Raw genomic sequence first — 14,789 nt, 5'->3', positions numbered from 1 at the left:
ACCATTAACTACTATGCATGGTAGACATTACCCCTATCTTACTACCTCCATTTTTAAAAAACTTTTTTTTTTATCCTCACCCAAGGACATTTTTTCTTTTTTTTTTTTTTCAGATAGAGTGGGGAGGGAGAGAGAGAGAGAGAGAGAAACATCAACATGAAAGGGACACATCGAGTGGTTGCCACCAGCATGACCCAACCAGGGCCGGGGACAAACTGCAACTGAGGTACATGCCCTTAGCAGGAACCGAACCCGGTTCTCTCTGGACCGCAGGCCGACGCTCTGCCGCTGAACCAAACCGGCCAGGGCACTACCTCCATTTTAGAGATAAGCCAATGAGGCTGAAAGAAATGCCTAGCCTAATGCCCTTTCCACCTCACCTGTAGATGAGGAACAACAGCATGTGAACCTTTAAAGATATTTACACAGGTTGTCATCCAAGGGTTCCAAACACCTACTATTATAAAATCCTTCCCCCTGGCTTCCTCTGGTCCCTTAGCTTACCAACCAGGCCTAGCCACAAACTGCTCTTAGAGAAAGCTGGATGCCACAAGTGGACCCCAAGTGAGTAAAAAAAAAAGCCAAACCAACTATAGCTGCAAGCAGGGTGCTTTACACAGGTCAATACAACGCAAAGATTCCTCTTGCAGGGTCTTCATAAGAATTCCTCCCTCTCGCCCTGGCCGGTTTGGCTCAGCAGTTAGAGCGTCAGCCTGCGGTCCACAGAGACCCGGGTTCGGTTTCCGCTAAGGGCATGTACCTTGGCTGCAGTTTGTCCCCGGCCCTGGTTGGGTCGTGTGGGTGGTGGCCACTCGATGTGTCCCTTTTACATCGATGTTTCTCTCTCTTCCTCTCTCTCCTTCCCGCTCTATCTGAGTAAAAAATGGAAAAATGCCCTCGGGTGAAGATAAAAAAAAAAGAATTCCTCCCTCTCACAAATCTTCAACTCACGATTGGTGCCCTCTGCTGGTAAATATGTACATCTCTTCATAACTAAAGCAAAATCTAATTGCACTAATAGCTTAGGAAGGGGGAAAATCGGCTTCCTTCATAGAACATTCTATTTAAGAATGAGCATTAATTCCTACTTACAACTTTTTCATAAGTACTTGCAACTTTAAATTGACTGCATTGATCCTCTACCTTCTAGCTCTATCTCACCTCTCTGGTTCTTTCCTTTCTAGGTACAAAGAAAACTGGCTATTTTATATGAAAAGGTGAAAAATAGATGAGATACAGCCCCAAAGTCAAGAATACAACAATGTATGTGGGTGAGATCAGGTCTGCACATATGGCAGGTACAGAGAATTTAGCAGACGTGATTAATGTAAAACCCATGAATAGGTATGCTAAAACATTCTGGTCACTCTCTACCTTCATATGACTGCATACTTATAATTCAGTCTCACTGAATATCATACTCTATGTAATGGGCTGTACCAGGGAGCTACACCATACATCCTACATGAATAAAATGTCAAAGAGCTTACAAACTTAGTTGGAGAAATTACACAGGGACACATATTACTAGTGCTAAAAAAAAAAAAAAACCAAGAGTCTCAAAAAAATGCAGAAAAGATACTGTGAAAACTCAGTGGAGGAAGAAACAACTTTCATTTGGAGGAGGAGGAAGTAGGACACAAGGAATAAAAATAAAGTTGCAAATTTGGTAAATAATTCTGTGAAGCTTTAAAAAGGGTATTCATAATTATAAATAGTTGCAACTAGTAACTTTCATTTCTCAACTTCATTCACATAGGGGATAAATGGTAATGAAAAAAATTAAATTAAGTTAAAAAATAATAAAATAAAAATAATTTAAAAGGCTTAATTGTTTAACCCCACTAATGTACTTACATATTGTATTACATTAAATTACACATATTACATATTTTATATTCATTTTTATTGTGGTAGAATATACATACAATTTACCATTTTAACTATTTTTAAATGCACAAGAAGTGGCATTAAGTACAGTCACAATGGTGACATATCCATCTCCAGAACTTTTTCATCATCTCCAAAGAAAAATTCTATACCTATTAAATAGAAACTTCCCTTTCTCCCCTCCTCCAAGCCCCTGATAACCTCTTAATTCTATTTTCTGCCTCTAGGAATTTGCCTATTCTAGATACCTCCTACAAGTACAATCATACACTATTTGTCATTTTGTTTGTGTCAGGCTTATTTCACTTAGCATAATGTTTTTAAGGTTCATCCATGTTGTAGCATGTATCAAAATTTCATTTCTTTTGGCTGACTAATATTCCAATATATGTATATACCACATATTTTGTTTATACAGCCATCTGTTACTGGAAAATGGGTTTTTTATATTACACCTTTTCACGGAGCACAATTCAGTAAACGTTTCCCTAATGTTTGACATTCTTAGTTTCCAATCTCTTGCTATAAATGTTACAATGATTGCCTTTGTGCGAAGACTGTTTTCCTTTCACTGACTTGCTTTCTTAGGTTAACGTCCTAGTATTAAAGTCCTAAAATCAAAGGATATGAATACTTTAATAGCTCTTACGAAATAAACCCATATTTACCCTCTTCATTCATCATCTTTCCCAGTCTAATGGTGAAGTTACTATCTGCAATTTCAGTTATATAAGTACAAAACTATGACTAAAATCAACTGGAGGGTACAAACAGTTCCACCAATAGAAAATAAAAGCTTCAAGTTCATAGATACATGAATCCAGAGATAAGGGGAACTGATTGTGACTGATGTCAGGAATAAAGTAGAAATTCAGCAGAGATGTCAAACGGGCATTTTAGTCACAGTCGCCCTTCTGTGTGACCCAAGTCTCATCTTCTCTGTACCAAAATCTTATTATAAGATCAAGACAGAATAAATTCCTTCTTAGAGGAGTGATATAAAGTAGTTAAATCAGATCAGCATACTACACATTTCACTGCAGGGTTTACAAGCAAACAAATTGTGATCTTTCTAACATACTGACATACCTACACCTGTCATAAGAGGAAGCACTTATACTTCTATTCTCACTAAGGAATTATTTATGATGCCTATGTCAATAATTGCCTTCACTTAGACCATTTTAAAGACCTATACAAGGCAGTCATTTTCATAAACTTGCTTACAAAGGATTTAATGATGGCAGAGGGGGAGGAGGAGAAGAAATACAAAGGAACATGTTATAAAAATGAAACGGCAATAAATTTGTACCTATCAATAAACACTTTAGATGTAAATGAATTAAATGTCCCAATCAAAAGACATAGGGTAGCTAAATGAATAAGAAAATAAGCCATATATATATTACCTACAAGAGACCCACCTCAAAATGAATGATACACACAGACTAAAAGCAGAGAGATAGAAAAAGGTATTTCATGCAAATGGAAATTACACAAAAGCTGGGGTAGCAATACTTATATCTGATGAAACAGACTAAACCAAAGGCTATAATAGACAAATAAAGATACTACATAATGATAAAGAGAACACCAACAAGAAGATAGAACCCTTGTAAACATTTATGCATTCAACATAGGAGCACCTAAATATATACACTAAATCTCAATGGACATAAAGTGAGACATCAACAGTAATGCAGTCATAGTAGGGGATATTAACACCCCACTGACATCAATGGTTAGATCCTCCAGACAGAAAATCAACAAGGAAACAGCAGCCTTAAATGACACACTAGATCAGATAGATTTAATTAATATCTTCAGGGCATTTTTCACCCCAAAGCAGAATATACATTCTTTTCAAGTGCACGTGCAACATTTTCTGGGCTAGACCACATGTTAGACCACAAAACAAGTCTCAGTAAATTTAAGAAGACTGAAATTTCACCCGGCTGGTGTGGCTTAGTGGCTGAACGTCAACCCATGCACCAAGAGGTCGCCAGTTCGATTCCCAGTTGGGGCACATGCCTAAATTGTGGGCCAAATCCCCAGTTGGGGGCATGCAGAAGGTGGCCAATTGATGTTCTCTCTCATAGATGTTTCTATCTCTCTTTCCCTCTACCTTCCTCTCTCTAAAACCAATATATTAAAAAAAAATTTTTTTTTCAGTTTCAGGGTTTTTTTTAATTAAAAAAAAAAAAAAGAGAGAGAAATTTCAAGCAAGCATCCTCTCTAACCACAATAGTATGAAATAAGAAATCAGTTAAAAGAAAGAAACTGGAAAACACACAAACACATGGAGGCTAAATAAACATGTTACTAAACAATAAATAGGTTGACAATAAGATTAAGGAAGAAATCAAAAGATACCTTGAGACAAATGAAAATGAGAACACAAAAACCCAAAACCTATGGGACACAGCAAAAGTAATCCTAAAAGGGAAATTCATAGCAATACCGGCCTACCTCAAATAAAGAATTTAATGTACACCTAAAGGAACTAGAAAAAGAACAACAAATAAAGCCCAAAATGAGTAGAGGAAAGGAAATAATAAAGATCAAAGCAGAAATAAACAAACTAGAGTTAAAAAAAAAATACAATAGATCAATAAAACCAAGAACTAGTTCTAGATTGAAAATATAAACAAGAATAACAAACCTTTAACCAGACTCATTAAGAAAAAAAGAGACCCTGGCCAGGTAGCTCAGTCGTTTAGAACATCATCCAGGTACACCAATATTGTGGGTTCAATCTTCAGTCAGGGCACATACAAGAAGCAATCAAGGAACGCATAAATCATTCTCAGTCTCTCTCTCTCTCTCCCTTCTTCTAACTAAAATCAATAAAAAAAAGTTTTTTAAAAAAGAGAGAGGACCCAAATAAATAAAGTCAGAAATGAAAGAAAAGTAACACTGACACCACAGAAATACAAAGGAATGTAAGAATATATTACGAATGACTATATGCCAACAAATTGGACAATCTGAACAAAATGGATAAATTCCTAGAAACACAGAATCTTCTAAAGCTGAATCAGGAAGAATCAGAAAATCTGAATAGACCAATTACAACTAATGAAATTGAAGCAGTAATAAAAATAAAAAAAACTCCCAAAAAACAAAAGTCCTGGACTGGATGGCTTTACAGGTGAATTAACCAAACATTCAAAGAAGAACTAACACCTATTCCTATCCTCCTCAAACGATTCCAAAAAATTCCAGAGGAGGAAAGAGTCCAAGCTCATTTTAAACGCTAGCGTTATCCTAATTCCAAAACCAAAGATACTACAAAGAAAGAAAATTATAGGCCAATATTTCTGATGAACATAAATGATAAAATTCTCAACAAAATATTAGCAAACTTGATCCAGCAATACATTAAAAAGATTATACACCATGATCAAGTGGGATTTATTCTGGGGATGCAAGGTTGGTACAATATCTGCAAGTCAATAGACATGATATACCACATAAACAAAATGAAAGATAAAAACCACATGGTCATATTAATAGATGCAGAAAAGCATTTGTTAAAATCCAGCAACCAGCCCTGGCCGGTTTGGCTCAGCGGTTGGAGCGTCGGCCTGCGGTCCTGAGAGACCCGGGTTCGGTTCCCGCTAAGGGCACGTACCTCGGTTGCAGTTTGTCCCCGGCTCTGGTCGGTTGTGCGGGTGGCAGCCACTCGATGTGTTCCTTTCACATCGATGTTTCTCTCTCTCTCTCTCTCTCTGTTCCTCTCTCTCCCTCCCACTCTACCTGAACAAAAAATGGAAAAATGTTCTCGGGTGAGGATAAAAAAAAAAAAAAAAATCCAGCAACCATTCATGATAAAAATTCCAGCAGCGTGGGAATATAAAGGTCATACCTCAACATAATAAAGGTCATATATGACAAATCCACAGCCAACATCATACTCAACTGGCAAAAACTAAAAGTGCTTCCCTTAAGATCAGAAACAAGACAGGGATGTCCACTTTCACCACTCTTATTCAACATAGTACTGGAAGTTCTAGCCACAACAATCAGACAAGAAAAGAAATAAAAGGCATTCAAATTGAAAAGGAAGTAAAACTGTCATGATTTGCAGATGACATAATACTGTATATAAAGAATCCTAGAGATTCCACCAAAAAACTACTACAACTTATGTATTTCTGTGAAGTAGCAGGATAAAAAAATAAATATTCAGAAATCAGTTGCATTTTTATACACCAATAATGAATTATCAGAAGGAGAAACTAATCCCATTTACTATTGCATCAAAAAAATAAATTATCTAGGAATAAATTTAACAAAGGATGTAAAAGACCTATACTTGGCAACCGACATATGAAGAAATGCCCAACATCACTAATCATCAGAGAGATGCAAACTATTATTATTATTATTGTTATTATTATTATTTTATCCTCACCTGAGGACATTCCTCCATTTTTTGTTCAGATAGAGTAGGAGGGAGGGAGGAAGGGAGAGAGAGGGAGGGAGGGAGGGAGGGAGGGGGAGATAGAGAGAGAGAGAGAGAGAGAGAAAGAAACATCGACGTGAAAGGGACACATTGAGTGGTTGCCACCCACACCACCCAACCAGGGCTGGGGACAAACTGCAACCAAGGTACATGCCCTTAGCAGGAACCGAAACTGGGTCTCTCGGGACCACAGGCCGATGCTCTAACTGCTGAGCCAAACCGGCCAGGGCCAGAGAGATGCAAATTAAAACAATGAGGCATTACACCTGTCATAATGGCCGCCATCAACAAAACATCAAACAACAAGTGTTGGCGAGGGTGAGGAGGAAAGGGGACTCTAGTACACTGCTGGTGGAAATACAGGCTGGTGCAGCCACTATGGAGAAGTATGGTGTTACCTCAAAAAATTAAAGATTGAATTGCCATTTGACCCAGTGATCACACTTCTAAGGAATATACCCTAAGAAGCCTGAACCACCGATCAGAAAGAATATATGTACCCTCATGTTCATAGCAGCACTATTTACAATAGCTAAGATCTGGAAACAGCCCAAGTGTCCATCAGTAGACAAATGGATAAAAAAGCTGTGGTACATATACACAATGGAGTACTATGCAGCTGTAAGAAAGATCTCTTATCCTCTGAGACAACACGGAAGGACCTGGAAAGTATTATCCTAAGCGAAACAAGCCAAGGAGAGAAAGACAAATACCACATGATCTCACTTATTTGTGGAATATAATGAACATAACAGTCTGAGGAACAGGGTAGTCCCAGAGACGTGGAAGTAGGGTACAGACTGACAACCCTCAGAAGAGGGGTGGAGGGGAGATAAACCACAGAACTTATGTGCATGTATGCATAACCAATGGACATAGACAATAAAGCTGGGGGCAGGACAGGGATGGGTGGGGAGGAGGGTGTCAATGGGGAAAAAAGGAGAAACATCTATAACAAAAATAAATAAATAAATAATTTTTAAAAAGTCACCTGGCTTAAGACTAGATTGGATAGCTTAAAGTAAGGAACTAGAAATCAGAAGAGAAGTCTTTACATCTGTAGTTAAGACTTAAAACACATATTTTTCCATCTTGTCCAAATAAAGCAACGACATAACATTTAAAAAAGACCTGTACTCAGAAAATTATAAGACACTGAAGAAAGAAATGAAGACGATACAAACAAGTGTAAGCATATACCATGTTCATGGATAGAAAGAATTATCATTAAAAAATGTCCATACTTGCTGTCCAATGTTGCTCAGTGGTCATCCCGTGCACCAGGAGGTCTATGGTTTGACTCCTGATGAGGGCACATACCTGGGTTGTGAGCTCAACCCCTAGTAGGGGGTATTCAGGAGGCAGCCAATCAATGTTTCTCTCTTATCAATGTTTCCTTCTCTCTCTCTCTCCCTCTCTCTGAAATCAATAAAAACATATTTAAAAAACAAATAAACTGTCCATACTACTCAAAGCAATCTATAGATTCAATACAATTTCTATCAAGATATCAATGGCATATTTCACAGAACTAAAACAAATAATCCAAAAATGTATATGGAACCACAAAAGACCCTAAATAGTCACAGCAATCTTGTGATAGAAGAACAAAGTTGGAAGAATTACACTACCTGACAGGAAATTATACTACAAGGCCATAGTAATCAAAACAGCATGGTATTGGCATAAAAACTGACATGTAGATGAATGAAATAGAATAGAGAGCCCCGAAATAAACCCACACCTTGATGGTCAATTAAGATTTGACAAAGGAGCCTGGCCAGTGTGGCTCAGTGGATTGAGTGTCTTCCCATGGACTGAGAGGTCCTGGTTCGATTCCCAGTCAGGGCACATGCCTGGGCTGCAGGCTTGATCCCTGGTAGGGGGCATGCAGGAGGCAGCCAATCAATGTTTCGATCTCTCTCTCTCTCCCTTCTTCTCTCTCTAAAAACTCAATAAAACAAAAACCAAAAAAAGATTTGACAAAGGAGGCAAAAACATACAATGAGGTAAAGATAGTCTATTCAATAAATGGTATTTGGAAAACTGGACAAATACATGTGAAAGAATGAAACTATACCACCTTCTTACACCATACACAAAAATAAACTCAAAATGGATTAAAAACTTAAATGTGACTTGAAACCATAAAAATCCTAGAAGAAAACATAGGCAGAAAAATCTTGGCCATTTCTCACAGCAATATTTTTTCTGATATAGCTCCTCTGGCAAGATTAACAAAAGAAAAAATAAACAAATGGGACTACATCAAACTAAAAAGGTTTGCACAGCAAAGAAAACCACCAACAAAATGAAAAGACAACCCCCTGAATGGGAGAACATATTTGCCAATTATATATCTGATTAGGGCTTAATATCCAAAATTTATAAAGAACTTATACAACTCAACACCATAAAAACAAAAAATCCAATTTAAAAATGCGCAAAGGACCTGAATAGACACTTCTCCAAAGAGGACATACAGATGGCCAACAGATATATGAAAATATGCTCAATGTTACTAATCATCAGATAAACGCAAATTAAAACCACAGTGAAATACCACCTCACAACTGTCAGAATGGCTACCATCAATTAATCAACAAACAAGTGTTGGCAAGGATGTGGAGAAAAGGGAACTCTTGTGTGTACTATTGGTGGGAATAAAGATTGGTGCAGCCACTATGGAAAACAGTATGCAGTTTCCTCAAAAAATTAAAAATGGAACTGCCTGCCCTGGCCGGTTTGGCTCAGCGGTTAGAGCGTCGGCCTGCGGTCCTGAGAGACCCGGGTTCGGTTCCCGCTAAGGGCACGTACCTCGGTTGCAGTTTGTCCCCAGCCCTGGTCGGTTGTGTGGGTGGCAGCCACTTGATGTGTTCCTTTCACATTGATGTTTCTCTCTCTCTCTCTCTGTTCCTCTCTCTCCCTCCCACTCTACCTGAACAAAAAGTGGAAAAATGTCCTTGGGTGAGGATAAAAAAAAAAAAAAAAAAAAAAAAATGGAACTGCCTCATGACCCAGCAGTTCCACTTCTGGGACTATATCTGAAGAAACCCAAAACACTAATTGGAAAGAATGTGTTCACAGCAGTGTAATTTACAAGATTTGGAAGCAGCCCAAGTGTCCATCAGTAGATGAGTAGATAAAAAAAGCAGTGGTACATTTACACAATGAAATACTACACAGCCATAAAAAATGAAATATTACCTTTTGCAACAGCATAGATGGACCTGGAGATTATTATGCTATGTGAAATAAGCCAATCAGAGAAAGACCAATACCATATGATTTCACTTATGAAATCATAATGAACCCTAATGAACAAAATAAACAACCAACCAAAAAGAAACAGACTCGCCCTGGCCGGTTTGGCTCATCGGTTGGAGCATCAGCCTGTGGACCAGAGAATCCCAGGCTCGGTTCCTGCTAGGGGCACATACCAAAAAAAAGAAAAGAAAAGAAACAGACTCATAGATACAGAGACCGGACTGACATCTGTCAGAGGGAAGAGGGGTTAGGGGGCTCAGTAAAAACAGTGACTGAATTAAGAGAAAAACAAACAAACAAACAATTCAGAGCTACAGACAACAGTATGGTGATTACCAGAGGGGATGAGGGATGGAGCGGGGTAGAAGAGGGTAAAAGGGGTATAAATGGTGATGGAAAGAGCCCGGCCAGTATGGCTCAGTGGTTGAGTGTCGACCCATGCACCAAAAGGTTACCAGTTCGATTTCTGATCAGGGCACAGGCCCAGGTTGTGGGCCTGATCCCCAGCGGGAGGCATGCAAAAGGCAGCCAATCAATGTTCTCTCTCATCGATGTTTCTATCTCTTTCTCCCTCTCCCTTCTTCTCTAAAAATCAATAAAAAGGAAAAAAAAATTTTTTTTTTAAATGGTGACGTAGAGAGACCTGACTTTGGGTAGTGAACACACACTATAATATACAGACAGCTCTATTTCCAGCTGGATCATTAAGCAGGTCATAAATTTAACCTGACACCATAGGAAAACAGGGAGACACTGAATTTCAAACAACGCAGGAAATCTTATGATAGGGAGAGTAACCTAGTACAAAGAGGTTTTCTCCAGGTATGGTGGTGCCTGGGAGATCAAATCATTAGAAATGTGGAGGGGCTTAAATTATTTTTCACTGAGAAGATGACAACTGATGGCACAAACAGGGTTACTGAAATCTTAATAAAAGTAACTATTTACAAGAATGTGGACACAGTTAAGAAAACTCAACTCTGTTTGGAGAACCATCTTGGGGCTAGCAATAGGGAGCCTAATGTAGCAACAGGAGGGAGCAGTTACCAGATGCCAAAAAAGACAGAGCTGTGAGAGCCACTGGAGCAGAGCTGTGGCCACCGATAACCTGTTTGCTGAATGCATTTGGGGATGGAAAACAAGTTTCTTGACATCACCTTTCTCCCATTCTCCAAATCTCCTGCCAATTGCTCCCACTGTCCAAACCCAACATGAAGCCAGAGAAGAGAGTATGCAGTTCTATAACACAGAGCAAGGAAAAGAAAGGTGGAGAGTGGCTAGGGGAGAAAAGAGAATAATCAGCAGTAATCATTTTGTAAAGCTATCTGCAAAAGAAACAATTCTTTGGCCCTGGCTGGGGGGCTCAGTTGGTTGAAGCATCGTCCAGCACACCAAAAGGTTACAGGTTCAATTCCTGATGAGATCACATCAGGAAATGCAGGTTCGATCCCTGTTTGAGGCATGTACAAAAGGCAACCAATCAGTTTCTCTCTCACACCCATCTCTCCCTCTCTCAAAATCAATAAACATATCCTTGAGTGAGGATTAGAAAGAAACGTTTCAATGTGCTTACTAACATTTTCAACTTTGTCCAAACCTTCCTTCTAAATCTCTTCCCATTCCCAGTGGCACCATCCTTCTATTCAAATAGTAATTGTAATTCAACTATTCCCTCTGCTTTATTCCACAATATCCAATGAATTGCCAATTATATTTTCACAACTTCCCTCAAATTCCCTTTCAGTTTCCAGTGCTACCTTCTTGTACATGCTCTCATTTTCTTATCTGGTTAACTAACATCAGTTAACTCAGCAGCCTTGCCACCTAAAATGTCATTCAGATGACATCTATTTTACTCAATGCTACTGGATTAATCTTTTTAGATTAGTCTTACTACGACTATTGTGGCTCAGAAACCTTTAGTGACTTCCCCTGCCTGCCAGATAAAGTCCAAATTCCTTAGCATACTACTCAAAGACCTTAGTATGCGGTTCCAACTTTTCCCAATTTATTTCCTACAACTCTCCTTTATCCTTACAGATTATCTCCTTGTATGTGGAAACAAATGAAGGTTAGTGAAAAGTGTATGATCTTTTGATGTATAGAATCAGTGAGACTTGGATTCAACTCCCAGCTTAATCACTTCACCAGCTGGGTGGCCTTGGGAAAGTTATATCACCTTTCTGAGATAAGCTTCAGTTACCTTAGCTGTGAAAAAGAGGGTTATTGAATGGACCCAACAGGAACATTTGTAAATGTACTTAGGACAGTGTTTAGTACACAGGAGGCATACTTCTCCGTATGTGCTCCATGTCTCTGCCTATTTGTCCCTCTACCTGAAATTACCTCTTCCCCACCCCCCTTCTTTATGTGGCCAATTTTTTAGGTCAATTGCTATATCCTCCAGTGCTTTTCTTGATCTTTCTTCCTACCTGGAAGTTACCTATCCTCAATACTCACAGTATTTATATCTTCTGTATAGTAACCAGTCCTTAAACACTTAGATAGCCAATATAGTTAATATATCTCTACTAGAGTGAAGCAGCAGAGGTATGGGGGTTCCCACATCCAAGCTAAACCAGCAAGTCAAGAGTAAAATCTAGGTTAAAAACCAAATCTGTTACTAAGACTGCTCTATGGACGACATATGCTTACATCACTTCTCTTTTCAAGAGTTATTCAACTATGAAAATACCATGTGGTTGGGATGAGGATGAAATACAGTCAGTCACACCTGTTATCAGAAGTCCTAATATTAGCATTACTATGCATCAGTGACAACAGTAAACCCTTTACAGGCATTTTCACTGAATGTTCAACCTTGTGACACTACAAGTATTACTAGTACTCTCTCGTTTTTAAAGACAAGCCAATTTGTTCTGTGTCACAGAGCTAGAAAATGACAGGATCAGGAACGGAACCTAGTTTTTTTTAATCCTCACTCGAGGACACGTTCATTGACTTTAGAGAGGAGAGAAACATCGATGGGAGAAACATCAATCACTTGCCTCCCAGGAGCCCTGACTGGGGATCAAACCCAAAACCAAGGTATGTGCCCTGACCGGGCATTGAACTCGTAACCATTAGGTATATAGGAGGACGCTCCAACTGAGCCACACCGGCCAAGATGGATCCTAGTCTATTTGATGCTGAAATTCATGTCCTTAAAGATGATAACATATTAAATCAGATGCCTACCCTGAGGCAAATTACTTTGCAATAAAAGCATCAAAGGAAAAGAATGCACCTTTTTTATGTTATCCATCTCCAATTTGTTTGCATGATGTGAACAATATAAGATAGTGCCACAACACTGAAAAGTAATATATACATTAATTCAAAAGAAACGGAAATCCAACCGGAATGCAAGTTACTTGATGACACAACCCTTGTTTGAGCCACTGCTATGTATCTCCAGATCCTACATGTTTTGCACAAAGAAGGTAATCAATACCTGATGAAACTGATGGTAACCACTGACAAATAAACATACTGTTTAAATGGTACAAGTTCACATCAGAGAATTTTAGAGCAGGCTATGATGACACAAACCTATTTCAGGTAATGTGGGGTTTTTTTGTTTGTTTGTTTTTTAAGCAACCCATACAAAGTGGTAGAAGAATCAATGGAACCAAAGAAAATCTGCCTGAGTAGAAAAGGGAGCACGCAACTAGGAAAAGAATGCCTGGTAAAGTATCTTCTTGAATCCTTTCCCTCTCTAAATATTCACATCCTCCAGCTCCAAGTGCAAGTAAAAAAGTAGGTGGAAAAAGTCAGTACATGAGACTCAATTACCCTTTCTGGCCTTCCTATTCTGGGATTCCTTTTCTAAAAGCAGCTTTCAGGTATCTCCTTTTTATGATAAATGTTTTACCTAGTAACATTTAAATTCTCATTTAGGGAGAATTCAAAGTTCACCAAAGCCAGTTCCAATGCCAAAGACTAATTTTACTAAACCAGTTGTGTGCTTCCCTTTGAAATGAGCAATAAAATCTATTTCCCAAGTAAGACACTTCCACACATATTTAGTAAGAAACTAAATTTAAGCATCAAGAACATTCACGGTGTGCTAAGTTCAAATTCAACTTGAGGCTGATAATTTGTTTTTAATACTCACCCGAGGATATTTTTCCATTTATCTTCAGATACAGTGGGAGGGGGAGGGGAAGAGAGAGAGAGATTGAGAGAGATATCAATGTGAGAGAGACACACTGATTGGTTGCCTCCTGCTTGACCCTGACCAAGGCCAGAGACCAAACTGCAACCAAGGTATAATGCCCTTGACCGGAATTGAACCCACAACTCTTTGGTCTGTGGGCTAACGCTCTAACCAGTGAGCCAAACCAGCCAGGGCAAGGCTGATAATTTATGTCCACTTATGATCTTTCAAACTAATCACAATTCCCCCCAAATTATACATCTGTTAATTTTACTCTTAACATTTTCTAAAACATGTTTTTATTGTCCTGGCTGGTTTGGCTCAGTGGTTAGAGATTTGGCCTGCGGACCAATGAGTCATGGGTTTGATTCCGGTCAAGGGCACATACCTGGGTTGCGATTTGTCCCCGGCTCTGGTCAGGTTCTTTCAGAAGGCAGCCAGTCAATGTGTCCTTCTCACATCGATGTTTCTTTCTCTCTCTCCTTCCCTCCCACTCTATCTGAAGATAGAAAAATATTTTCAGGTGAGGAATTTTTTAAAAACATGTTTTTATTGATTTTTTAGAGAAAGGGGAAGGGAGAGAAACATCGAAGGAAGGGAAACATAGATCGGCAGCCTCTTGCACACCCCCAATTGGGAATCGAGCCTGCAACCTGGGCATGTGCCCTGACTGGGAATCAAACTGGGACCTCTTAGTCCATGGGAAGACACTCAATCCACTGAGTCACACTGGTCAGGCTTAACTTTATTTTTTTTATCCTCACCCGAGGGCATTTTTCCATTTTTTGTTCAGACAGAGGGGGAGGGAGAGAGAGGAAAGAGAGAGAGAAAAACATTGACATGAAAGAGACACATCGAGGGGCTGCTTACCACACGACCCATCCAGGGCCAGGGACAAACTGAAACTGAGGTACATGCCCTTAGCAGGAACCGAACCTGGGTCTCTCTGGACTGCAGACCAATGCTCTAACCACTTAGCAAACTGGCCAGGGCTTAACTTTATTT

Source organism: Molossus molossus, unplaced genomic scaffold, assembly GCF_014108415.1.
Source record: "Molossus molossus isolate mMolMol1 unplaced genomic scaffold, mMolMol1.p scaffold_m16_p_4, whole genome shotgun sequence".
Taxonomy (NCBI): domain Eukaryota; kingdom Metazoa; phylum Chordata; class Mammalia; order Chiroptera; family Molossidae; genus Molossus; species Molossus molossus.
This window is presented reverse-complemented; position numbering follows the sequence as displayed.